Consider the following 25,931-nt stretch of genomic DNA (forward strand, 5'->3'; position numbering starts at 1 on the left):
TTAAGGTTCTTAAATTATTTCCCCCCTTTTTTTAAATTTTTCCTCAATTACACTTTATTCATTCTGCATCCCCCTATAAGCCCCTCCCTCCTCCCCTCCCAATCCCACCCTCCCTCCTCTCTCTGCATGCATGCCACTCCCCAAGTCCACTGATAGAGGAGCTTCTCCTCTCCTTTCTGATCTTAGTCCATCAGTTCACATCAAAAGTGGCTGCATTGTCCTCTACTATGGCCTGGTAAGGCTGCTCCCCGCCAGGGGGAGGTGATCAAAGAGCAGGCCAATCAGATTATGTCAGAGGCAGTCCCTCTTCACATTACTATGTAACCCAATTGGACTCTGAACTGCCCTGGGCTACATCTGTGCAGGGGTTCTGTTTTATCTCCAAGAATAGACCTTGGTTGGAGTATGAGTCTCTGGGAAGTTCCCTGTGTTCAAATTTTCTTGTTCTGTTGCTCTCCTTGTGGAGACCCTGTCCTCTCCAGCTCTTACTATTTCCCAGTTCTTACATAAAATTCCATTCACTCTGCCCAACACTTGCCCATCAGGCTCAGCATCTGCTTTGATAGTAGGGCTTCAGAGGCCCGCTGTGGTAGGTTCCTAGGTTGTTTCCTGTTTTCTTCTTCTGATGTCCATCCTCTTTGCCTTTCCAGATGGGGATTGGACATTTTAGTTAGGGTCCTCCCTCTTGCTTAATTTCTTTAGATGCACAGGTTATAGTGGGTTTGTCCTATGTTGTATGTCTATATGAGTGAGTATATACCATGTGTGTCTTTTTGCATCTGGGACAACTCACTCAGGATGATCCTTTCCAGATCCCACCATTTACCTGCAAATTTCATGATTTCCTTACTTTTCATTGTTGAGTAATATTCCATTGTGTAGATGTACCACAATTTCTGCATCCATTCTTCAGTTGAGGGGCATCTGGGTTGTTTCCAGCTTCTGGCTATTACAAATAAAGCTGCTACAAATATGGTTGAGCAAATGTCCTTTTTGTGTACTTGAGCCTCTTTTGGATATATGCCTAGGAGTGGTATGGCTGGATCATGGGGAAGCACTATTCCTAGTTGTCTGAGAAAGCGCCAGATTGATTTCCAGAGTGGTTGTACAAGTTTACATTTCCATCAGCAGTGGAGAAGGGTTCCCCTTTCTCCACAACCTCTCAAGCATGTGTTGTCTCTTGAGTTTTTGATCTTGGCCATTCTCATGGGTGTAAGGTGAAATCTCAGGGTTGTTTTGATTTGCATTTCCCTAATGGCTAGTGAGGCTGAGCATTTCTTTAAGTGCTTCTCTGCCATTCGGTATTCCTCTACAGAGAATTCTCTGTTTAGCTCTGTTCCCCATTTTTTAAGTGGATTACTTGGTTTGCTGCTTTTCAGATTCTTTAGTTCTTTATATATACTGGATATGAGTCCTCTGTCAGATAAAGGGTAGGTGAGGATTCTTTCCCAATCTGTAGGCAGTCGCTTTGTTTTGGTGATGGTCTCCTTTGCTTTGCAGAAGCTTTTCAGTTTCATGAGGTCCCATTTATTGGTTGTTGCTCTTAGAGCCTGTGCTGTTGGTGTTCTGTTCAGGAAGTTTTCTCCTGTACCAATGAGTTCTAGGGTATTCCCCACTTTTTTTTCTAGCCGATTTAATGTGTCAGGTTTTATGCTGAGGTCTTTGATCCACTTGGACTTCAGTTTTGTGCAGGGTGATAAGTATGGATCTATTTTCATTTTTCTACATGTAGACATCCAGTTGGACCAGCACCATTTGTTGAAGATGCTGTCTTTTTTCCATTGTATGGTTTTGGCGCCTTTGTCAAAGATCAGGTGTCCATAAGTGTGTGGGTTTATTTCTGGGTCCTCTGTTCGGTTCCATTGATCCACTATTCTGTTATTATGCCAGTACCATGCAGTTTTTAAGACTGTTGCTCTATAGTACAACTTAAGATCAGGGATGGAGATACCTTCAGAAGATCTTTTATTGTAGAGGATTGTTTTAGCAATTCTGCGTTTCTTGTTATTCCATATGAAGTTGAGAATTTTTCTTTCCAGGTCTGGAAAGAATTGTGTTGGTAATTTGATGGGAATTGCATTGAATCTGTAGATTGCTTTTGGTAAAATGGCCATTTTTACTATGTTAATCCTGCCAAGCCATGAACATGGGAGATCTTTCCATCTTCTCATATCTTCTTCTAATTCTTTCTTCAGAGACTTGAAATTTTTTTCATACAAGTCTTTGACTTCCTTGGTTAGGGTTACTCCGAGGTACCTTATGTCATTTGTGGCTATTGTGAAGGGTGTTGTTTCCCTAATTTCTTTCTCAGCCCTTTTGTCTTTTGTATATAGGAGGGCTACTGATTTCTTTGTGTTAATTTTGTATCCAGCCACTTTGCTGAAGGTGTTTATCAGCTGTAGGAGTTCCCTGGTAGAGTTTTTGGGGTCACTCATGTATACTATCATATCATCTGCAAATAGTGATAATTTGACTTCTTCCTTTCCAATTTTTATCCCCTTGATCTCCTTCAACTGTCTTATTGCTCTAGCAAGGACTTCCAGCACTATGTTGAAGAGATATGGAGAGAGTGGGCAGCCTTGTCTTGTCCCTGATTTCACTGGGATTGCTTTAAGTTTCTCTCCATTCATTTTGATGTTGGCTATAGGCTTGCTGTATATCGCCTTTACTATGTTTAGATATGTGCATTGTATCCCTGATCTCCCCAATACTTTAAACATGAATGGATGTTGGATTTTGTCAAATGCTTTTTCAGCATCTAGGGAGATTATCATGTGTTTTTTTTTTTCTTTCAGTTTGTTAATATGGTGGATCACATTGATGGATTTCCATATACTGAACCACCCCTGCATATCTGGGATGAAGCCTACTTGGTCATGGTGGATGATATCTTTGATGTGTTTTTTGATTCGATTTGTAAGTATTTTGTTGAGTATTTTTGCATCAATGTTCATAAGGGAGATTGGCCTGAAGTTCTCTTTTTTGGTTGGGTCTTTGTGAGGTTTAGGTACCAAGGTGACTGTGGCTTCATAGAATGAGTTTGGTAATGTTGGTTCTGTTTCTATTTTGTGGAATAGTTTGAAGAGAACTGGAGTTAGCTCTTTTTTGAATGTTTGGTAGAATTCTGCACTGAAACCATCAGGTCCTTGGCTTTTTTTGGATGGGAGACTTTTGATGACTGCTTCTATTTCCTTGGGAGATATAGGACTATTTAATTGATTTACCTGGTCCTGATTTAGCTTTGGTAAGTGGAATCGATCAAGAAAATTGTCCATTTCATTTAGATTTTCAAATTTTGTGGCATATAGACTTTTCAAGTAAGTCCTAATGATTGCTTGGATTTCCTCAGTGTCTGTAGTTATGTCCCCATTTTCATTTCTGATTTTGTTGATTTGGATGGTGTCTCTCTGCCTGTTAGTTAGCTTGGCTAAGGGTTTGTCTATCTTGTTGATTTTCTCAAAGAACCAGCTCTTGGTTTCATTGATTCTTTGAATTGTTTTATTTGTTTCTAATTGATTGATTTCAGCCCTGAGTTTGATTATTTCCAGTCGTCTGCTCCTTCTTGGTGTGTCTGCTTCTTCTTTTTCTCGGGTTTTTAAGTGAGCCATTAGGGTGCTTGAATGCGCTGTCTCAAATTTCTTCTTGAAGGCACTTAGTGCTATGAACTTTCCTCTTAGCACTGCTTTCATCCTGTCCCTCAAGTTTGGGTATGTTGTGTCTTCATTTTCATTGAGTTCTAGGAAGATTTTAATTTCTTTCTTTATTTCTTCCCTGACCCAGCTGTCTTTTAGTAGCAAGTTGTTCAGTTTCCATGTATGTGTAGGCTTTTTGCTATTTTTGTTGTTACTGAGGTCCAGCTTTATTCCATGGTGATCAGACAGGATACAAGGGATTATTTCAATCTTCTTGTATCTGTTGAGGCTTACTTTGTGACCAACTATGTGGTCTATTTTGGATAAGGTTCCATGAGGTGCTGAGAAGAAGGTAAATTATTTTGTGTTTGGGTGTAAGGTTCTGTAAATGTCTGTTAGGTCCATTTGATTCATGACCTCTGTTAGAGATATTGTTTCTTTGTTTAATTTCTCTTTACTTGACCTGTCCTTTGTTGAGAGTGGGGTGTTGAAGTCTCCCACTATTAGTGTGTGGGGATCTATGTGTCGTTTAAGTTTTATCAATGTTTCTTTCACATTTGTGGGTGCCCTTGTATTTGGGGCATAGATATTCAGGATTGTGATGTCTTCTTGGTGGAATTTTCCCTTGATGAGTATGAAGTGTCTTTCCCCATCTCTTTTGATTAATTTTGGTTGAGAGACTATTTTATCAGATATTAGAATGGCTACTCCTGCTTGCTTCTTGCGTCCATTTGCTTCAAAAGCCGTCTTCCATCCCTTTACCCTCAGGTAATGTCTATCTTTGTGACTTAGGTGTGTTTCTTGTATACAACAGATTGCTGGGTTTTGTTTACGCATCCGTTCTGCTAGTCTGTGTCTTTTTATTGGAGAATTAAGTCCATTGATATTGAGAGAGATTAATGACCAGTGGCTGTTAGAATTTGATGTTGGCTGTGGTCATACGGTTGTGTGCTTGGTTGCTTTTTGTTTTACTGTAGTGGGGTTATTTATTTTCTGTGTTTTCTTGAATGTATCTAGCTTTCTTGGGTTGTATTTTCCCTTCCAGTGTCTTCTGTAATGCTGGATTTGTTTGTAGGTATTGTTGAAATTTGTTTTTGTCATTGAATATCTTGTTTACTCCATCTGTGAGCACTGAGAGTTTTTCAGGGTATGCCTGAGCTGACATCTGTGTTCTCTTAGGGTCTGCATGATATCCGTCCAGGCCCTTCTGGCTTTCATAGTTTCTGTTGAAAAGTCAGGTGTGATTCTAATGGGTTTGCCATTATATGTTACTTGGCCTTTTTTTCTTGCAGCTTTTAGTATTTTTTCTTTGTTCTGTATACTTACTGTTTTGATTATTATGTGGCGGGAGGATTTTCTTTTCTGGTCTAATTTATTGGGTGTTCTATAGGCCTCTTGTATTCTTAGTGGTCTCTCCTTTAAGTTGGGAAATTTTCTTCAATGATTTTGTTGAAGATATTTTCTGGGCCGTGGTGCAGGGAATCTTCTTTTTCCTCTATTCCTATTATTCTTAGGTTTTGTTTTTTTATGTTGTCTTGAATTTCTTGGACGGTCTGTGTCAGGAATTTTTTAGATCTAACATTTTCTTTGACAGATACATCTATTTTTTCCATTGTATCTTCCACACTTGAGATTCTTTCTTCCATTTCTTGTATCCTATTGGTTATGTTAACCTCTGTAGTTCCTGCCTTCTTCCCTAAGTTCTTTCTCTCCACAATTTCTTCCATTTGTGTTTTTTTTCAATTTTTCCAATTCTATCTTCAGGTCTTGAGCTATTTTGTTGGTTTCCTTCCCCTGTCTGACTGTATTTTCATGTTTTTCTGTCAATTCCTTCAGCTGTTTGTTTGAACAATCAACTGTTTCTTTTATTTCATTCAGTGATTTAAGCATTTCCTCTCTAAAGGCCACAGACTGTTTGGCTGCAGCTTCCTGTATTTCTTCACGGATGGCCATAATCTCCTTGTCTTTAATTTCCTCCATTTCTTTACGGATAGCCATGATCTGTTTGTTTTTATCTTCCTCTAATTCTTTTCGTATTTTATTTGTTTCCTCTGTTTTCTTGTTCATGAGCATAGATGTTAGGTCATCTCCTTGAATTTCATTTATGCTGGGGTGTCTAGGGCTATTTGCCCCTGGATAACTGGGTTCTGGAGATGCCACATTGCTCTGGCTTTTGTTGGTTGGACTTTTACGCTGTCCTCTACCCATTGGGCTATCTTACTTGTTTGAATTTAGTTTCTGGTTGTTCCTGGACTCTTGTAGTGGAGAGAATCCCTTTGGCAGGAAGATGGTTTTTCCTGTTTCCAGCTTTTTGGGTATAGTCACTGGATGTCCGGTGTTTTTCAGGAGTTGCTATAGCTCACCTCAGGCATAGAGACCTGGGTAGTAACTGTGGTCCTTAATAATCGAGAGGTCTCTCCTCTCACTGGGAGAAGTCCTGGAGACAGTTGCCCTCCTTCTGGGTTTCTTGCTGTAAATTTAGTGATCAACTGCTGTAACCTGTGTGTCCCGTGGTTTGGTCTGTTTTGTTAGGGATAACTGGTTGCCCCTTGGAGCAGTATCTGGGGGGGGGGGGTTGATCTCAGGGTTCCCAGTTTTTTGTAGGTCTGAGGTTGGGGCTCTGTGCCCCAGAACCCAAGAGGTAATTTGTGGCGGGTGAGTACTGCTCTGGTGTCTTGGGGCGCACAGTTCTGCCTGTAAGGTGTATTTGGTACAATGCAGGCCTCTGGGCTGGTGGAGTGTGCGCCCGCCTGCTAATCTGTGGAAGCTGAGTTTCTGATCACTCTGTGCTCCCTGTTTGGGCCCAGATCTGTGATGGCTGGGCATACTCACCTGTCTGCGATCTGCTTGCTGCTAGACTTTCCCTAGGTGACCCCAGCAGCACGGTTTCTTCCTTCCCTGTGGGGTCCTTTCTGGACAGGGGTTCCCAGCTCCTGTTGTACTGGGGCACACAGCTTGTCTCTACCGCTGAGCTGAGCGCGCAGATCTCTGCGCAGCAGGAGCTCAGTTGTGTTGGCGGTGGGTACCCATCGTCCTAGCAACCTTCCGAGGATAGACTGGGTGACCCATGATCAGTCTGGCAACTTTGCTTCCCAGTGGGGTCCCCCCGCAGCTGGGACTCCCAGCCTCAGGCACTCTTGTGCTCACGGATCAGCCTGGGAAAGTGATTGGGACAAGGATGCTTGTGGCTCCAGCCTGGAGACACAAAGCCCGCATTACCTTGGATTTCTTCCGGGTTCTGGCTGGGTAGCCGTGAGTGGACTCGACCGATTCCCACACCGTGGGAGCCTTCCCTCACCTGGGAAACACGATTGATGTCGTTTCAGGGCACAAAGTTCAGTCTCCTGGTCTCTGCAATGGCGAGTGCTGTCCTGCTTCTCAAACGCAGTGTTCTCTTGGCGCCGCCATCTTGGCTCCCCCCCACCCATATTGTTTTTAACTGGTGTTGTCATTGTATAGGCCTTGCTTAGGCCACCACATTGTTGAGATTTTATGGTGTAGCTTTCTGGTCATATGTATAGAAGATATGATATGTATAGCAGATATTCTGATCCTCTGGCTCTTACAAGCATCCTGTCTCCTCTCCTACTATGTTCTCTGAGCCTTGGGTATAAGAGCAGTCTTATATATATCAATTGTGGTGGGCTCCACATGGTAGCTTGTTCTCTAGATTTTGTCCAGTTGTGAACGTCTATTATAGTCTCTATCTTTTGTGAAAAAGAAGCTTCTTTGAAAGGTGATGGTGGCATACACCTTTAATCCCAACACTTGGGAGGTAGAAGCAGACAGAGTTCTGTGAATCTGTGACAGTCTGGTCCACAGAGTGAGTTCCAGGACAGCCAGGGTTATGCATTGAAACCCTGTCTCCAAAAACCACACACACACACACACACACACACAAAAGGAAAATAAACAGAAAAAGAAAGAAGAAGCTTCTTTGATTTCTTTGCTGCAGATCGACAGCTACAGTTCTCTGTGGATATAAGGACAAGTATTCAAAATGCAGGTAGAAATTACACTTGTTTAGCAAATGTTTAGCAAGAGTAGGCTGTCTTCTAGGGGCCATGACCTTACCAGCCACAGGAAGTTAGCTAGGTTTATGGTAGCAGGCATGAATTTCCTATTCCTGAGCAGCCTTTACATTTTATTGGGGAGGTGTTGGTTACCTCCAAGATACAAAAAGCCATTAATATACCATAGGATATACCATCCACGCTGGTCATTGTTATGGTTCATAGGCTTTGTGGCTGGGTAAGACGGTGAATTGCTTTTCTCCCTTGACAGCTTTCATAGCACCTTTGGGTACTGTGAGCGTTAATCTTGTTTGTTTGTTTGTTTTCTTTGTCTTAATCAGTGGTGAAAGAATGGTCTCAGAAATGTTTGTCTCAATTGGCCATTTAAGTTTAATAGTAAAATACTGGTTAATGATAACAATGCATCGTAAAACCTTCAGAAGAAAAGAAGAATGTTTCCTGGACCTTTGTGTGTGTGTGTGACAGTTTTAAGTTCTCTTCCCTGGGAAGAGTATTAATCCCTGTCTTAGCATCTTTAGTTGCCTGACGTTCTTCCTTGTGTCTGAGGCTTCATGAGCTTCAGCCTGTCCATGTTAGCATGTCCATTGGTGTGAATCTTGTTCAGGTCATGTTTAGGAAACCTTCTTAGTGAGACTTCATGGGTGTAGATTCTCTGACATTTCCAGAAGACAGAACATCAGTAAAACTTGGCATTCCTCTGGCTCTTAGAATCTTTCCTATTCTTTTCCCCACAGTGATCTCTGAGCCTTAGGCCAACCAGTCATGTTGTAGATGTGTCAGTTGGGACTAGGCATCACAATTCTTAATTTCAATCAGTTTCGGTTTTCTGTAAGAGTCTTCCTCTGTTGCAAAGAGAAGTGTCTTTGATGAGGGTAGGGATAGTCTGTGGGCACAAGGACAGATATGTAGAATGTAGTTAGGGATTATGCTGGTTTAGTACGGTGGTATTTGGAGGTTGTTCTTCAACATCCAAGCTTTGCAAGCCCTGAGAACTTGGCTAGGTTTACAGTACCAGTCATGTCTTCCCTCTTGTTGAGTGGACCTTACGTCCAATTAGAGATGGTTGGTTACCATTAAGGTATAAACGCCACCATTACACCGTTAGTGGTATTGTGTCACGCTGGTCATTGTTGTAGTTCATAGATATCATAGCTGTGAAGAATTGGTTGCTTCCCTCCCTTGGATGCTTGCATGCTGCCTTCTGGTAAAACAAAAGCTAGTCCTCAGGGAGGAGGCTCTCAGGTCAGTTCCAGCTCACATCTTGAGGTCCTGTGTCTGAAGCACATGTTCTCCTCAGCAATAGAGAGATATCATCCACCTCTGGAAGGCAAACAATGCCATCAGAAATAGTCTATAATGTTTGGGGAGCTTCTTAGACAATCCTGACTGACAACACAAAAAAGGGTTTTTCATGCCTGGTGTCAGGATTTTTGTTAGATAACCTAGGGCTTTTGGGTGGAGCATTGTCAGCACAGATGGGAAATTTTCATTTAAATTGTGTATATTTGTATGGTATTTATATATGTATGTATAGATTTATATATTACTTAAATGTATCATAGGTATATTTAAGTAGATAGTTAATAGTCCCTCCATCCTCCTTCTCTATTTGTCTCCTTCCTCTCCTCTGTGTTTAAAGTCCCGTGTTTTTACTCTTTTACATCGCTTGAACCCTACGATTTCCCTTCTGTTGCTATTTCTCTCTCTATTGCTCTCCTCACAATGGCCTTTCCCCCCTGTTTTATGCTGCTATTCCAGATTATATACTCATATCTGAGATTTTGAGCCAGGAACCTCAGGTGACAGTTGTCTTTCTACGTTTGGATTGCCTCACTTGTTTAGTTGGGCCAAGGGCCTGTCAATCTTGTTTATTTTCTCAAAAAAGCCACAATTCTTATTTGTTGATTCCTGGTGTTGTTTTATTTTAGTTCATTAATTTCTACTTTGAGTTTTACTATTTTTTGCCATTAACTGGATCTGGGTTTGGTTTCTTTTTATTTTTCCAAATGTTTGAGTTGTACCATTAAGTCATTGATCTGTACTTTATCTGCTTTTTTTTAAAATGTAGTACTTAGAGCTATAAAATTGTCATGCAGGATTATATTTAATGTGTCTCTAGGTTTTTGTGTTGTGTTGTATTTATTTAGTTATAGTTAATCTCTTTCATTTCTGTCTTGATTTTCTCTTTGACCCATTCATCATTCAGTAATGTGTTTAATCTCCATACTATGTGTATTTACTAGAGATGTGTTGATTTTAAGTTTTATATATTATATTATGACCATACTGGATACACTGAGTTATTTAAATCTTTCAGAATTTGTACAGATTTGTTTTGCGTCCCAGAATATGATCTATTTTAGAGAAGCGTGCGTGCGTAGCTTAGTAGACTGTATGTTCTTTGGTGTTTGGGTAAAATATTCTATAGGCATCTGTTAAGTTCATTTTATAGATGATGTCATTTAAAGTTGATTTTTCTATGCTTTTTATTCTATTGGCGAAACAAGGGTATTGAAATCAGCTAATACCAATGCGTTGGTGTTAGTATGTGTCTTTAATTCCAGTAGTACACTTTTTATACAATTGGATGCCTCAGAATTTGGTGCATATATGTTTACAATAATAATGTGTTTTGGTTAGCTGTTTTCTGATTAGAGTGAAGTATTTTTCCTCATTTCCTCTACATCATTTTCGTTTAAAGTTTATTTTGTCAGATATTAGCATAACAATGCTTCTTGACTCCTAGTGTCATTTAATTGGAGTATTTGGTGTATCCTTTACTCTATATAAGTGCCTATCTTTATTTTTTAATATTCATAGAAGCTTTTTTCTTTTTTAATAATAATTTTCATTTCTTTATATTAATCACAGGTTATTTACTTTGTATCCCAGCTGTAGCCCCATCCCTCATTCCCTCCCAATCCTGCCATCCCTTCCTCATCTCCTCCCTGCCCCTTTCCAAGTCCACTGATAGGGCACTGATAGGGGAGGACCTCCTCCCCTTCCATCTGCCCCTAGCTTATTAGGTCTCTTCAGGAATGGCTACAATGTCCTCTTCTGTGACCTAGCAAGTCTGCTCCTCCCTCCGGGGGGGGCAGGAGGATGAAAAGCCAGCCATTGAGTTCATGTCAGAAATAGTTCCTCTTCCCCTTACTAGGGTACACATTTGGATACTGAGCTACCTTGGGCTATATCTGAGGAGGGGTTCTAGGCTATTTCCATACATGGTTCTTGGCTGTAGAAATAGTCTCATAAAAGACCCCTGTCCCCTAATGTATTTGGTCCTTGTGGAGCTCTTGTCCTCTCAGACAATTAGGAATAGTGATTCCTCAAGATCCAGCTATACCACTGCTAGGCATATATCCAAAAGATGCTCAAGTACAAAACAAGGACATTTGTTCAACCATGTTTGTAGCAGCTTTATTTGTAAGAGCCAGAACCTGGAAACAACCTAGATGTCCCTCAGTTGAGGAATGGATAGAGAAATTGTGGTACTTTTACACAATGGAATATTACTCAGCAATTAAAAATGAGGAAATCATGAAATTTGCAGGCAAATGGTGGGACCTAGAAATGAGTGAGGTATCCTGAGTGAGGTATCCCAAAAGTAGAAAGACACACATGGTATATATTCACTTATATAGACCTATAAGATACAATAAACATACTGAAATCTATACACCTAAAGAAGATAAACAAAAAAAGGGGAACCAGGGTAAGTTGATGAATCCTTACTTAGAAAGACAAATGGGATGGACATTGGATGTAGGAGAAAACAAGAAATAGGACAGGAAACTACCACAGAGGGGCTCTGAAAGACTCTATCTAGCAGTGTATCAAAGCAGATGCTGAGACTCATAACAAAACCTTGGGCAGAGTGCAGGTAATTGTATGAAAGAAGGGGAAGTTAGTAAGTTCCTATCTTTAAATCTAAGATATGTTGCTCATAAACAATAGATAGATGAATTTATTATTATTATTATGATGATGATGATGATAATGATGATGATGATGTTTTTAGAGACAGGGTTTCTTTCTTTGGCCTTGGTTATCTTGGAACCTGCTCTGTAGAACAGGCTAGCCTCATTCACAGAGATCCATCTGCCTCTGCTTCCTCAGTGCTGGAATTAAAGTTTGTGCTACTACTGCCTGACATGATTTTATTTCTTGATTCATTGAGCCAGCCTGAATCATTGATTGGAGACTTGGGACCATTAATATTTGAAGGTATTATTGAAGTGCATATGTTGGTTGTAGTGATGTGTTGTTGATTTCTGGTGTTGTTTGTGCTCTCAGTGGTACTTTGTACTTTAGTAATCATACCTTCAAATTTCTTCATCTCTTAGCTCAGTTCACCCCTCTCTTCAGTCTGAAATAATGTCTCCCTTAATTTCTTTAGGCTGGTTTTTTGGATATAGTTTTCATAGGCTATTTATATCATAGAATTTCCCCCCAGTCATGTATGTTAGATAGTTTTACTATCAGTATTAACCTAGATTGTCTGTTGTGGTTTTTTAGGATTTGATATGCAGTGACACAGGATTTTCTGGCATTCAGTGTTTCCATTGAGAAATCACCTGGTATTCTGATGGGTGTTCCTGTATGTGTGACTTGTGTTTCTTCTCCTGATGTTTTCAAATTTTTTGTATACTTAATGTTTTCATTAAAATATGCCATGAAGCAGAGTGCAGGGAATCTTATTAAAGAAGGGTGATGAAGACCTGGAGAAGCCAGGAGCTCCACAAGAGAGCAACAGAACCATAAATTCTGAACACAGGGGTCTTTTCTGAGACTGATACTCCAACCAAGGACCATTCATGGAGATAACCTAGAACCTCTGCACAGATGTAGCCTATGGCAGCTCAATCTCCAAGTGGGGTCCCTAGTAAAGAGAAAAGGGCCTGTCTCCGACATGAACTCAGTGGCTGGCTCTCTGATCACCTTCTCCTGAGAGGGTGCAGCCTTGCCAGGCAACAGAGGAAGACAATGCAGCCAGTCCTGATGAGACCTGATAGGCTAGGGTCAGATGGAAGGGAAGGAGGATCTCCCCTATCAGTGGGCTGGGGATGGGCTTGGAAGGAGAAGAGGGAGGGATGGTTAGATTGGGAGGGGATAAAGGAGGGGCATTAGCTGGGATGCAAAGTAAATAAATTTTAATAAATAAGAAGAAAAGAAACAACAATAGCTGAAAGGTTAAAAAAGACATCAACATTATTGTGTAGTTAGTAATTAAATTATTGAAATTAAAAGAAAATATGCCATGAAGAGTTTCTTTTCAGGCTTTTTTATTTGGCGTTCTCTGTGCTTCCCATATCTTCTGTATAGGTATGTCTTTTTTTTAATTTTGGCAAATTTTCTCCTATGATGTTGTTGGAGAGCTGGTCTATGTCATTGACCCGGGCTTTTTCTCCCTCATCTATTTCTCAAATTCGAAAGTTTGCTCTTTTCTTGGTGTCCCACATTTCCTGTATGTTTCTTTGCTGTGTTTCCCCCCATACTCTTTGCTAATTATATGTACTTTATCTTCAAGTCAGTCCTCATACTGAATCATCTGCTTAATTCATTATACTTGTAAGTCTGTCCTTTGAGTTTTTTAGTTCAGTTATTGGGTTTTTCAATTATATATATATTTATCTTGAGTCCTCCTCAGTGTTTCTATCTTTATTGAATTTTATTTTCAAATCCTGGATTTTCTTTGTCATTCCATCAGTTTTATGATTGTGAGGGTTGGATTGGGCCTACAAGTTGGATATGGCTCAGGTGGACACTGGAGCCTGGGCTGATATGCAAGACGTGCATTTTAGTCCAAGCTTGTGGGGGTTGGGGAGGGTGGGGGGTGGGGAGCATCAAGAAAACTCACCCAGCTAGACCCTGGAGAAGATTGTGTAGGATGTGGCTGAAGGTTGGGGATGGAAAGGAAGGCAGGGTGGATTGTAAAAGAATTCCACAGTTTGGCAGTGACACAGGCAGAGGTGGCTGGACTAGGCCTAGGTACTGGATGTGGGATCCAAGCTAGATCTATGCGGTTTGGGGATGGATGAGAGAGGAGGGTTGGAGAGTTACCTGGACAGACTTTGGAAGAGGATGCACAGTATCAGGTTGGTGGAGAGGTTCTGAGTTACATTTTTATGTAAGTTGGAGTTAAAAATTAAACTATAATCTTTTGCATGTGCAAAACCAGTTGTTTCCCATGCTGATTGTTGGTTGGGGGAAATTTTATATATTTTGTGAGTCTAGAGACCAGCACAGGGCTTCGCCTATAGTCTATAATCAGCAGATGGCAGTATCTTCATGGCTGTGCTTCCTACACAGATGTTAGGAAGTGTGAGAAATTTCATTCTGAAAGCATGAAAATGGCTAAAGATGACAGCATAATTTAGAACTTCCACTGGGGACCTTGAGTGATGGGAACTATGTGCTGCTTTCCAGATCAACTCTTTGCTGACTTGGACAAGTTCCCGGGACTGAAAGAACTGTCTGTGAGACTAGATGACAAAGCAGATGTGCTTTCAGTCCTTCCTAGAGAGTTCCCAAACCTCCACCACATGGAGAAGTTATCCATCCAAATTTCCACAAAGTCTGACCTCTCCAGACTAGGTAAGGATGGTGATTGGATCTCCAGCTCATGCCTCAGCTGCAAAAGCTACTTGGCTAGTAATTGGTAGAACCATCATTAGTTAAACCTTCCCTGGCTTCACAGTGTGAATTGTTCCCACATGGGAACGTGTGGGAACAGTGCTCTTCCTCCTTAAGAGAGCAGAGATTTATTTGTTACCCGAGTCTTTAACATGTGGGGAACTATTCTCAGCCCTTCACAACCGCTGACTCAGTCTTCACAGCCCCTGTGTGAGAGAAGGTATGATGATTATTGCTAATTGTCAGCTTGGGAAATGAGGTCAGAGATGGCTCAGGGCTAAGGAAATGTGTCTCCAAACAGAAGGTTTGACTGCACAGCCTGAGCTTTACACTCCTAACACTTCCTCTCCAAAGCAGTGTGTGGAGTCCTCTTCTTTTGCTGTCTGAGTGGCAAGTGCAGATCTGTCTACTGAGGGCAAAGGAATCTGACTGGGAGTAGTGTAGGTGTTGCAGCTCTGAAGTGAAAGGCTTCCCCTACAGGAGTTCTGCTCCAGCTGCCTGGAGAGTTTCCCCAGTGCAAGTGTAATAGCTCTGCTTCTGCAGGGGAGGTTTCCCCAGCAAAAGTTCTGCTCAGCCAACAGGGTTTCAGTGTGTTCCAGAAGATATCCTGGTAGTCCAGAGCCAAGGAATACCACCAAGCCACACCATGTAACAAACCTCGTACAAGAGATTTATTGGGAGGGAAAACCTGGGAGGGTGGTTGCTTCTTCTCAAGCAAGAAGCAGCAGAGAACTGGGTGGAACACAGAGTTTATGTAGGGTTGCGTGGTGTGCAGTTGGAGTGGCACAGCTTTCCAGGGAGGTCTGGGAGTTGAGGGATTCTGTGGCCTGATTGTTGGGACGAGATCAGGGATTGAGACAATTTTATTGCTTGTAGGCCTGGGACCTTGTGGGTTTACAATGTACACAAAGTTTACAAAGGGAGTACATGGCTTTTGAGTTGGCTTGAATAGCCAAGAAGCAGTTAGAACCTTTTCTCCATTTCTTTCATCCCAGTCTCCTCTCCTGTTGACAGACAGCTGTGCAGCCATCTTTCTAGAACATGCCATTTAGCAAAATGACAAAAGCAACATCAGATCCTTAATTTTTTTTTCAGTTGACTTTTTTTTAATTAATTACACTTTATTCATTTTGTATCCCCCCATAAGCCCCTCCCTACTCCCCTCCCGATCCCACTCACCCTCCACTTTATGCATGCATGCCACTCCCCAAGTCCACTGATAGGGAAGGTTCTCCTCCCCTTTCTGATCTTAGTCTATCAGTTCACATCAAAAGTGGCTGCATTGTCCTCTACTGTGGAGATCCTTAATTTTTAAGGCACTGAACACTAAGGAGTTGTAAGCTAGGAAGTGACATGGCAGATTTGCATGTCAAAAAGTCACTAGAGTATGGAGGCTCCTGCCTATAGTAACAGCATTTGGAAGGGTTAGACAGGAAGACTATCACATCAAAGTCAGCCTCTCTCTGTAAATGTAGTTATTTCCATGCTAGTTGGAGATACAATATGAGACCCCGTCTGAAAAGAAACAAAAGCAAGCAAACAAAACATTTTCCAAGTTGAAGGTAAATGTGCTTAAGTCACTCCTGTTGGCTTCAGTCCCATAGATCTCTGTGGTAAAAGGAAACATCGAGTTCTCCCAGTTTTCCCCTGAACTCCCAACATGTGCTTGGCATATGGATGATCTCCACACACCACATACACATAGACAAAATAAATATGTTTACATGTTTTTAAAGTTGTGTTTCAGAGTTGTTCTCTTTTTTTATGTTACTTTGCACAGAATTCCTATTGTGTCAGTAAAGTGTGCAAACATAGAGACATCAGGATGCTGACACTGGGGGTGAAATATAGTGAACAGAAATAGTTTTCTTTTTCAGTTCTCTGTTTCCAGAGGGGGTCAAGAACTTGCCCTGGGTCATCTGCTCACTAGTCAGTTGCAGAAACTGAGCATAACCCCAATGAATGTAGTGTGACTTCTAGATACTGTGCCACTGTGTCACAGAGGCACTGGGCCCCCGAGTCACAGCCTGTTAAATCAGTGTGGCTGGAACTGATGTTGAGGGTCCAATTCTGATAGAAATTGGTGGCCTTCTCTAATTTCTGAAATTCTTTCATCTTTTGCAGTTAAATTGATTCAGAACTCTCCAAATCTTCATGTCTTCCATCTGAAATGTAATTTACTGTTGAATTTTGAGTCTCTCATGGCTGTGCTTGCTTGCTGCAAGAAACTCAGAGAGACTGAGTTTTCTGGACTATGCTTTGAAACCACGTCATTTGGTAAGAACTGGACAACTTTGACTTCAGATGCTCCTGTGCACAGTCATTCAGTACTCTAGGATTAAAATGCTACTGGTATCATGGGAACTGTGACGACACTTGATCTTCAGTGAGGCTTTCACAAAAGTGAAACACATCTGTCTACAATTTAAGTCTTTCATTTTCATCTTCTACTTAGTCATAGTAATTCAACCTGAACATTATATCACCTTTCATCACATTTGAAATACTCTTTATTTCAACAGTACTTTTCTTTTTCATAGGAAACGCGTCTGACCTAACTAAAATTTATTTTTTCTGTCCTAGTCACCGTCTTGCCAAATTTTGTTTCTCTGAAGATACTGAATCTTAACGACCAACACTTTCCAGATAAGGAAACATCAAGAAAGTTTGGTAAGTTTGTAAAACAACATTTCTTAATTTTTTTTCATCTTCTTCTCCTCTCCCTCCTCCTAGAGTGAACCCATAACCAAGCAAGTTGTGTATAGTTGTTCCTTGACAACCATGGCAGTTGGGTCTAAAGCCTGCTGCTGCTGTAAACACTAGAAGATCCTCTATGATACAAAATGGTGCCATGCTTGCCCATGACTCCACACATCCTCCATGTACTTTAACCCATCTCTCCATTGCCTACAACACCTATCGCCCTGTAAACAAATGTTATGCTGTGTTCTTCTGGGAATATTGAAGAGGGAGAAGAGTCTGTATGTGTTTGGTAAAGACACAATGTTTAAAAATTTAGCCTGTGGTTGTGGAATGTGCCCATACTTTAGCACAATGACTCATCTATCCAATCTCCCCACAAAGCACACATGTACATACATGCGTACACATACACACATTCACACACACAGAGTTGTTATCTCTACCTAAAAGAAACAAAAGGGATCAAGGAGAAACTCAGGCTCTCCTTATGCACAATGAATCTGAGAAGAACTGTGAAGAGAAAGCTCTCTATCCTATATTGGCATTGTCTTGCTTTTTTTTAAGAGTGTTTCCCATAAATGCTCATTGTTTGATGAGACTAGATCTCAGACTCAGCACAAAAATCTGAACACTTGCCTCCTCCTGACTGGGTCTTATGAGGCCTGAGGAGTGGCCTTTCACTGGGCCTTTTTTGTTTACATTCATTGACTTATTTCAAGTCTGTGTTGGGTGGCTGTGCATGATCCACCGAAGTATGGGTCATGCATCAACCATGCTGGTCCTTTGGAGGGCACTATAGTGATATTCAGTCTCACCTCTCCCATTCCTCTTCCTCACTTGTTGATCTTCATTCATTAGTCCAGTGCCATCCTTTGCCACACCTTTTGCATACTCCACAAAGCTGAGAGGCCTTCCTTTTCAATAATTTCCAGGGGAAAAACACCCCCATAGTTTCTAAGAATGCTTTGTCTATGATCCCTTTAAAAATGACCTGGCTTACCACAATTAAAACATCTCACATTTTGATTGTTCTTAAGACTGTTAGAAATTACTTCTGCTATCAGAGCAGCATTATAAACATGAGATCCAATATCAGCCATGTTTCTGGTCCATTCATCTATTGGTGCTAATCCTGCTTAAAAGGACTGCTCACACTTTTGCATTCTGAATTAGCATTTTTTCTGTTTTGGTTCTTTGAGAAAGGATTTCTCTGTGTAGCCATGGCTGTCTGGAACTCACTCTGCAGATCAGGGTGGCTTCATACTAACAGATCCACCTGCCTCAGCCTCCTAGATGCTAAGATTAGAGATATGTGCCAACACCACCCATCTCTGAATTAGCATTTCAAAAGCCAAAAATTCAATCAAAATTTGTCTGACTTGTGAATCTGATACTATTTTATTCACATTTGAAGTCAATCTTTGCAAAAGGGTCAGTATAGGCATATTTTTGGTCCTTGTAGATTTTAGTAAATGACTCCAACCTCTTTCCTGATTCTTCAACTTTGTACCAAACATTTAAAGCTGCTAAGCAACATAGTGTCATGGTATGATTATCATATTCAAGCTACCTTTGTACCTCATCATATTGACCTTTACCTAGCAATGAATCCTGGGAAATATTAATACTTCTAGTCTTATATCATTGTTCTGTAGTCCTGGCTTCCTCTTTCTACCATGTTTGCCATTGTAACTGAGAACTGGCTTCCAATATTGCTGTTGCCAAATCTTTCCAGACAAAGGATAATTCTGTTCTAAGTTGCCAATAACTTTAATATTTACTTCACATAGGGTGAATGCATACCAAATAAAATGATTATTTCTTTAAATCTCAAATTTAATATGCCTATAAGATTCCATTTAACTTCCTCAGAACATTGGGGGTGTCTATCATCTTTTGTATAGTTGCTGTACAATCTAAGGTGGGTTTTCTAATAACCTTAAGCTGCCCCTCTTCAGTTTCATCATGCAGTGGCACAGTAAATTTTTATCTAAATGTCTCTCTCTTTGTCTGAGTGTTGTTCTCATTTTTATTTATAAGTATCTCTAATTTTTCTTCTAAGGATTGTATCCTATCAGTCCACTTTTGATATTTTTATTTTCCCTATATCTCTAAGTTTTCTTTTTTTCCTTTGAGAGGGTATAAAATCTACTATGGCTAATAAGGATAAAATATTAATTGCTAGCTGGTAGTAATTATAATCTGAATTATGTCAATCTCAGTTAAGTCATTTATCTTTTCATTTACTTCTTCTGTTTTAAAGCTATCTAAAGCAGGATTATGCAGGGTTCTAGCACTTTGTATTATGGTATTTCCCATCTTAACTCTTTCTTGGAGAACTTCCAGGTGACTTAACAAATCTTACAGCTTCTCAGTTTGTCTGCACTGGCATAATTTCCCTGTCCATGTGGTTGTGCCATGTGATGAAGCAGTATATATATGTACATGTACAAATTTCAATCACTCAATTTCACGAATAAAGATGCAGGAGCAAGATGCTTGGGTAAAAAATTTAAAAAGGCTGCTGTTTGATAGAGGCAGAGAAAGCATTCAGCTGACCTTCCTCCTCAATCTATGTGACAAAGGGAAACTCTCTTTCCCAATACCATCTCCAAAACCCCTCAAAACTCAGTGTCTTACTCTTCTACTTCCCATGTGTTTCTTTATCCATCCTTCTGCCTTTTCTTACTATTTTTTTCTACATTCATTCCCTATCAACTGGTTGCTTGCTCCACTTCTTGAACTTTTGTTGACTTTATTTAATCCTGTTCAGGCAAATTCTTGGATTAAATGTATTTACTAAGGATGAGCCCGACCACAACTAGAAACAGGATATTTTGATAAACAACACAAGCTCGGGGTTCACAGTGAGATCAAATATCTTGGAACACTGACCCCTTTTCTCTTCTTCTTTGAGATGGCAGTGATGAGGAGGGCCTCTGTTAGGTGGGGCCTCCTAGAGTGCAGAATGACTAGGTCACAGCTGCTCATAATGGAACAACTACAGAGGATGGCTTGCTGTGTCTCCCACAGCACTGGCTCTGGGTTCTCTCAGGAACCTGGAGGAACTGCTTCTTCCCACTGGGGACGGGATTCACCAAGTGGCCAGACTGATTGTCCAGCAATGTCTGCAGCTTCAGTGTCTCTGAGTTCTTGCCTTTCACCACACCTTGGATGACGACAGTGTGATGGAAATTGGTGAGCTTCCCTCAGAGAAAAGGTTTCCCCTGTGTGTAAGCAGTGGTGCCCCTGGAGCTACCTGCTGCAAATGTCTAGACCTGAGAAAGGCTTCCAAAGCATTCCTCATTTGTACTATCATGCTGCTGCTTCTCATGCCCTTTTGAAAATTTAGATTTATCTTGGTCAATGCTCTCCTTTTTTTTTTTTTTTTTTTTTTTTTCTTTAGAGGTGGTCAAGGTAGTGGGGTAAGGGAGGGGAGGTAGAGAAGTATTCAGGCTGTGGTTTATTTTCCCAGTTCTGGGGATTGAACTCAGTACTTCACATACACCAAAGCAGTGTTCCGCTACTGCACCACACCCCGGTAAAATCTATGTCTCCACCCTTGTTGCTTCAGATACCTTACCGTATCCCCTTTTAGTCAACTGGATACTGGAAATATGTAAACAAGTTGTAGCAAGTTGAAATATAGAGCTGCATCCATTTTCCTGCACATGTTACTGAAACATTTGCCAACTAAGTCAGTGTGGCAATGAACCAGGTTAGGGCACAGAGCTTCCCCAGTGCCCAAAAACCCAAGTTGTATCCATTCTCCAATAGTGCCCTCCACTTCCATACACAAATGACCACTTCACTGCTCTCTCTCACCGTAGCTTTATTTACAGCTAGACTTTTCATATAAGGGAATTCTATACGATAGGCAATGCTTTGTCTTTTTTCACCAAAAATTGTGTTTGTACCTTATTTCAGAATAATACATATGTCCATAGTGCATTGATTTCATGGCTGTGTGTCTGTTCATTATTTGAACACATGTGCCCTCTGTGTGTCTATTCAATGGGTACTTGAGTTGTTTCTAGTAGCTGGTTACTGTGAAGTGCTTCTAAGAGCATTCTTATAAAATATACACATTTGGGTATTTCTGGGGATGGAATTTCTGAGATACCTTACAAATATTGATTAAACCATGTTTTTTTGCTTAGATGTGGTACATGCTTGTAAGTCTACACTTGAGGAGGTTCAAGGGTTCCTCGTCTAAATAGCAAGTTAAAGGCCAGGTTGGGTCACAGGAGACTGATCACAAACAAAGAAACAGGAGCAAAAGTCTCCATGGTGTTGTGGTAGCTTTTACCTTCAACAGAGGTTGGTTGACATTCTGTCCCCAGTAAATATTGTCAATCCCTTGTAGTTTGGGTACTCTGATGATTCTCATAGGTAATAAAATCCAAAGCTTTACTGTTTGCCCCGGCCAGCGGAGCTTGTTATTTGGGGGATAGAAGAGGATCTGATCCTGTGAAAAAATGGATGAGAGAAAAGAAGGAGTCCAAGCAAACAGGTGCTTGTCAAGGACTAACTTTACTGAGCAAAATAAGCTTTTATAAAGGGTTTAGGATGAGGAAGTAAGGTAGGTGAAAAGTTACAGATTCTTCTCGGCCAGGGGCCTGAAACATTTTGTGATAAGCCACGGTTCTGTGAGCACATCTCTGCTGCTGCCAAGCAGTATGTTTACTGCAGGTAAGGGAACGGGCAAGTTGAGGCAAGTTGGTGAGTTTCCACAGGTGGTCCCTGACAACTGTTGTTATAAACAATTTTTTACCAAAAAATTTTACCAATAAAGACTCAGGAGCCAGATGCCAGGATGAAAACCTACTAGCTCAGAGAGGCAGAGAAAGGACCCAGCTGACATTCCTTCTCAGCTCAGGTCTGGATGGAAAAAACCCAAAAGGTTTACTAGTTCAAGTGGCAGCTCAGGAAGCAAAGGCCAAAAATCCCAAGGCTGAGGGCTTGCTAGTTCAAAGCCCCAAAGCCCTGGAGATGAGGAGCTGAAGCCCAAGCTAAAGCCAGAGCTTGAGGTAATAGCTCTTTTCTATGTCTCCACACTGTCTTAAATACCCTTCAATGCAAAGTCCCTCCTATTCTTTAATCACTATGAGCTGGTTTATTGCTCTGCCTCTTGATATAAGGTTAACTTTATTAAATTTGATGTACAGAAAGCTCTTGAATTAAGGGTGTGTGTTAGGGCTGGGTGAACCACACCATAATCACCTGTTCACAATGAAAAATTCTTGGACTTAAGGTGTGTGATAGGACTCGTTATGCCCAATGGTAACTTTTGGGGGGTGTGGGTCAGGCCTGCTACTCTCAGCTCAACCAAACGAGATAAAAACAGGGTTTTATAGTTCACAATTATGGGGTTCATAATGGAATCAAATATCCTGCACCACTTTAGTTGAGGAGTTGAGGAACATCTTTCAGATTGACCAGCATCTGAAAGAAAAGCATGAGAGGAAAAAGAAATGGATTACCTTTCTGAGATGCACCTCAGAAGCCAGATAGATCGTACTTGACTCATGGATACTGCACTAGGGCTCAAAAATTCTAAGAAGAAAAACACATTATCTTAAGGTGAACCCATCTTCCTAAAGGTGGTCTCCTATTGAGGTCCCTGACCTGCCCCACATGATTAACCCTTAGAAGAGGAGCTAAGGGCATGATTCCATGTGAAATAGATTCCATTATTTACACCATAATTACTTCCAGAGGGTGTGTTTAAATCTCCAGGTGTGAAACTGGAGATGTACTCAGCAGTACTCATTTAGATTGTGTGAAGCCCTGAGGTCATGCCCAAGCACCACAAAAGTCAATCAGTCATTCAATCAATCAGTCATTCATTCAACCTATTGATCTCTGCCACCTGTCTACCTTCCTTATGGCTCTAGTTTTCTTTTATATCTTCAAGCTATGTGCAAAGCACATGTAGAGTTGTAAGATCTTTCTGGTAGATCAATGTTTTTGTTTGTTTGTTTCTTTCTTTCTTTTTTACCAGTATTGGCACTTCCTCCTGGTTTCTGTTTCCCCTTTGCAGTTTGGCAAGGTCATTCCCTATCGGCCAGGCAGCTGTTTGGTGCTTTCAAAGAATGTCCTCTAAAACATCATGTTGACCATTTCCTACTTTCATTGTCAGGGTTGGGAGTAGTACCAGTAACTTGTCACCATTATTGACAGCCTCAGGAGTCTCATTTCATAAATATTTTGTTTTCTAGCCAAGATAGCAACCAGTGGAGGCTTCCAGAAACTTGAGAACTTAAATCTTTCAGTAAATCATAATATTACAGAGGAAGGATACAAACATTTCTTTCAAGTCCTCAACAACCTGCCAAACCTGCAAGAGCTGAACATCAACAGGAATCTCTCAGAATGCATCCAAGTTCAGGCCACCACTGTCAAGGCTCTGAGCCAGTGTGTGATGAGACTGCCCAGCCTCATCTGGCTCGGGATGCTCAGCTGGCTCGGGATGCTCAGCTGACTCCTGGATAAAGAGAACATGAAAGTGATGAACGCTATGAAGGAAAGACACCCTCAGTGCAAACGCTTGACTATCTTCTGGAAATGGGTACTGCCATTCTCTCCTGTCATTCAGAAGTGAAGGATGCAGCTGAAGGCTACTGACAGTTTTAAATATCTGATTTCCTAAAACATTTTACTGTAGCTAAGCAAGGTGGTACTCCTCTGTACTTTCAGCATTTAGGAGACTGAAGTGGGAGAATCAAGAGGTTTAGACCAGCCTGTGTTACATAGCAAGATCTTGTCTTAACTGATCAGCCTGCAATTTGATTACCTCCCCCGGAGCAGGAAGCAGCCTTACCAGGCCACAGAAGATGACAGTGCAGCCACTCCTGATGAGACCTAATAGACTAGGATCAGAAGGGAGGAGAGGGGGACCTCCCCTATCAGTGGACTTGGGGAGAAGCATGTGTGAAAAAGGGGGAGGTGGGATTAGAGGGGAGGAGGGAGGGGATTTATGGGGGATACAAAGTGATTTAAGTGTAATTAATAAAAGTTAAAAAAATAAAGGCATAACTAACCATCATATGAAATCATATTTATTAAAGGTGTAGGCTGCTGATACTTTTCTAGAAGCCTGCCTGTTCCTCACTAAACTTAGCAACAATGACGAACAGTGCCTTGGCAGTCCTTGTATGGTCCTCCTGTCTAAAGATTACAGCTTTTGTCAAGTTCATGCAGAGACCACTCCATTGCAAGGTGAAGAGGAATGGGCTGGGGAAAAGAACATCAGTGTATAAAAGCCAGAACATGTAAGGAGTATTTGATGGAGGTAAGAAACAGACGGTTTAGTATTGCATCAGTCTCACACATGATGAAGCACGAGTCAACTTCACCACAGGATGCAGCTGACTTTCCAGGAGATGCTTAGTCTTTGCAGGGCTTTTGTATGTTCACCAGCCTTGGTGTGGCCATGCTTGCTGTCATCTCTCATTCATTGCCAATGTGAGGGGGGAAATGGGCTTAGAGAAAACTGCTTTCCTTCCAGAGGCTTTTGAAAAGTTTGCATGTGCTGTAATGGTCTTAAGGTTTCCTTTGTTTTTCCATTTTGTTGTTTAGAGACAGGTTTTCACTAGGTAGCCTTTGATAGCCTGGAACTGAATATGTGGACCGGGCCTAACTGGAACTCACAGAGATGTGTCTGCCTCTGCCTCCTAGGGCTAGGATTGTTAAAATCATATTTGCAGAAACATTAAGGACTCATGGATATATTAACTTGGTTTGACAGTCATTTAGTATTCCATATGTATATAAAAATCTTACCTTGATACTTAACATAAATATATACTTGGCTTAACATAAATATATACTTTTTTTTATTTATTTATTTTTTTCAATGCAGTTTATTCAGGAACATTGAACAATCCTCGGACCCCGGGGAAAGCCAGCCCACAGCTTAAATAGCCTCTGGGTAGCCAACCCAGGCGTGCCACGGGGGCAATGCAGATAGGTCCACATACATGGAAGCAAGCCAGATCCTCGGCCTTAGCCAAATGTGGAGTTGTTCGTGACAGAGAGCAATCACCATCGGGAAGGTGGAAGGCAGAAACCATCTTTAAGGCATAGCATTCCGCAGCTCTCTACAGTTCCCCCTTTTTGTTTTAGACGCATCAGGCAAGAGTAGAGGTCTGATCTCTGATATTAGAAATAAATTGGGACTTTGTACAGATGTTCATTTAGGTGTCATCCACCCAAAGAGCATCAGACCGTCCGATACCTTTTTCTCAGAGGCGGGACCTGGGGCATCAACCTGCATGCAATCAGACATGCTCTTCTCTGGGTCCAAAGCGGCTGACCCTGAGTGCAGTGCTTAGCCTCGCATCCTGAGCGTATCATTTTAGCTTTTTATGGTATCCAACCATGCTTGGGGAGAATGTCCTGCTTCAATGGCTGTAAAGGCCTGAATGATCATGGCTGCATCACACTGTTGTGAGACTCTAATCTTGCATATATACCACAGGCAAACCAAGGAGACCAACACCAGAAGGCCTGCTAACCCTCCCATGCCCGCCCATTCCTTCAGATGATTCATGGCTGCAGCAATCCATGTTGATAATGCCTATGCCCATTGATGCCCCTCACGCTATGACTCTCTTCAGACAGAAAAGGGATCTTGGAACTACAGCCACCATTGTTACTACCATCTCATTGACGGCTGTTGGAGCTACCACCGTGGCATTAGCCATGAGTCATACTGGGCAGACTGCTCAGACCCTGAATAATCATTTAGCCAATGTAGCTCATGCCTTAGTTGTACATAAAGGAATTAATGCTCAACTAAAAGGAAGCTTGATGGTGGTCAATCAGAGGATTGACCTCTTGCAGGAGCAAATTGATACCCTATGGCAAATCGCTCAACCTGGCTGTCAATGAAAGTATGCTGGACTTTGTGTCACTAGCATAC

At 41.3% G+C, this 25,931-nt stretch overlaps 1 pseudogene; it reads left to right on the top strand.

Annotated features, from left to right (window-relative positions):
• Positions 1-23,951, top strand: part of LOC132654820 (baculoviral IAP repeat-containing protein 1a-like) — a 43,142-nt pseudogene extending 19,191 nt beyond the window's left edge.
• Positions 23,952-25,931: the final 1,980 nt, after the last annotated feature.

Source organism: Meriones unguiculatus, chromosome 6, assembly GCF_030254825.1.
Source record: "Meriones unguiculatus strain TT.TT164.6M chromosome 6, Bangor_MerUng_6.1, whole genome shotgun sequence".
Classification (NCBI taxonomy): domain Eukaryota; kingdom Metazoa; phylum Chordata; class Mammalia; order Rodentia; family Muridae; genus Meriones; species Meriones unguiculatus.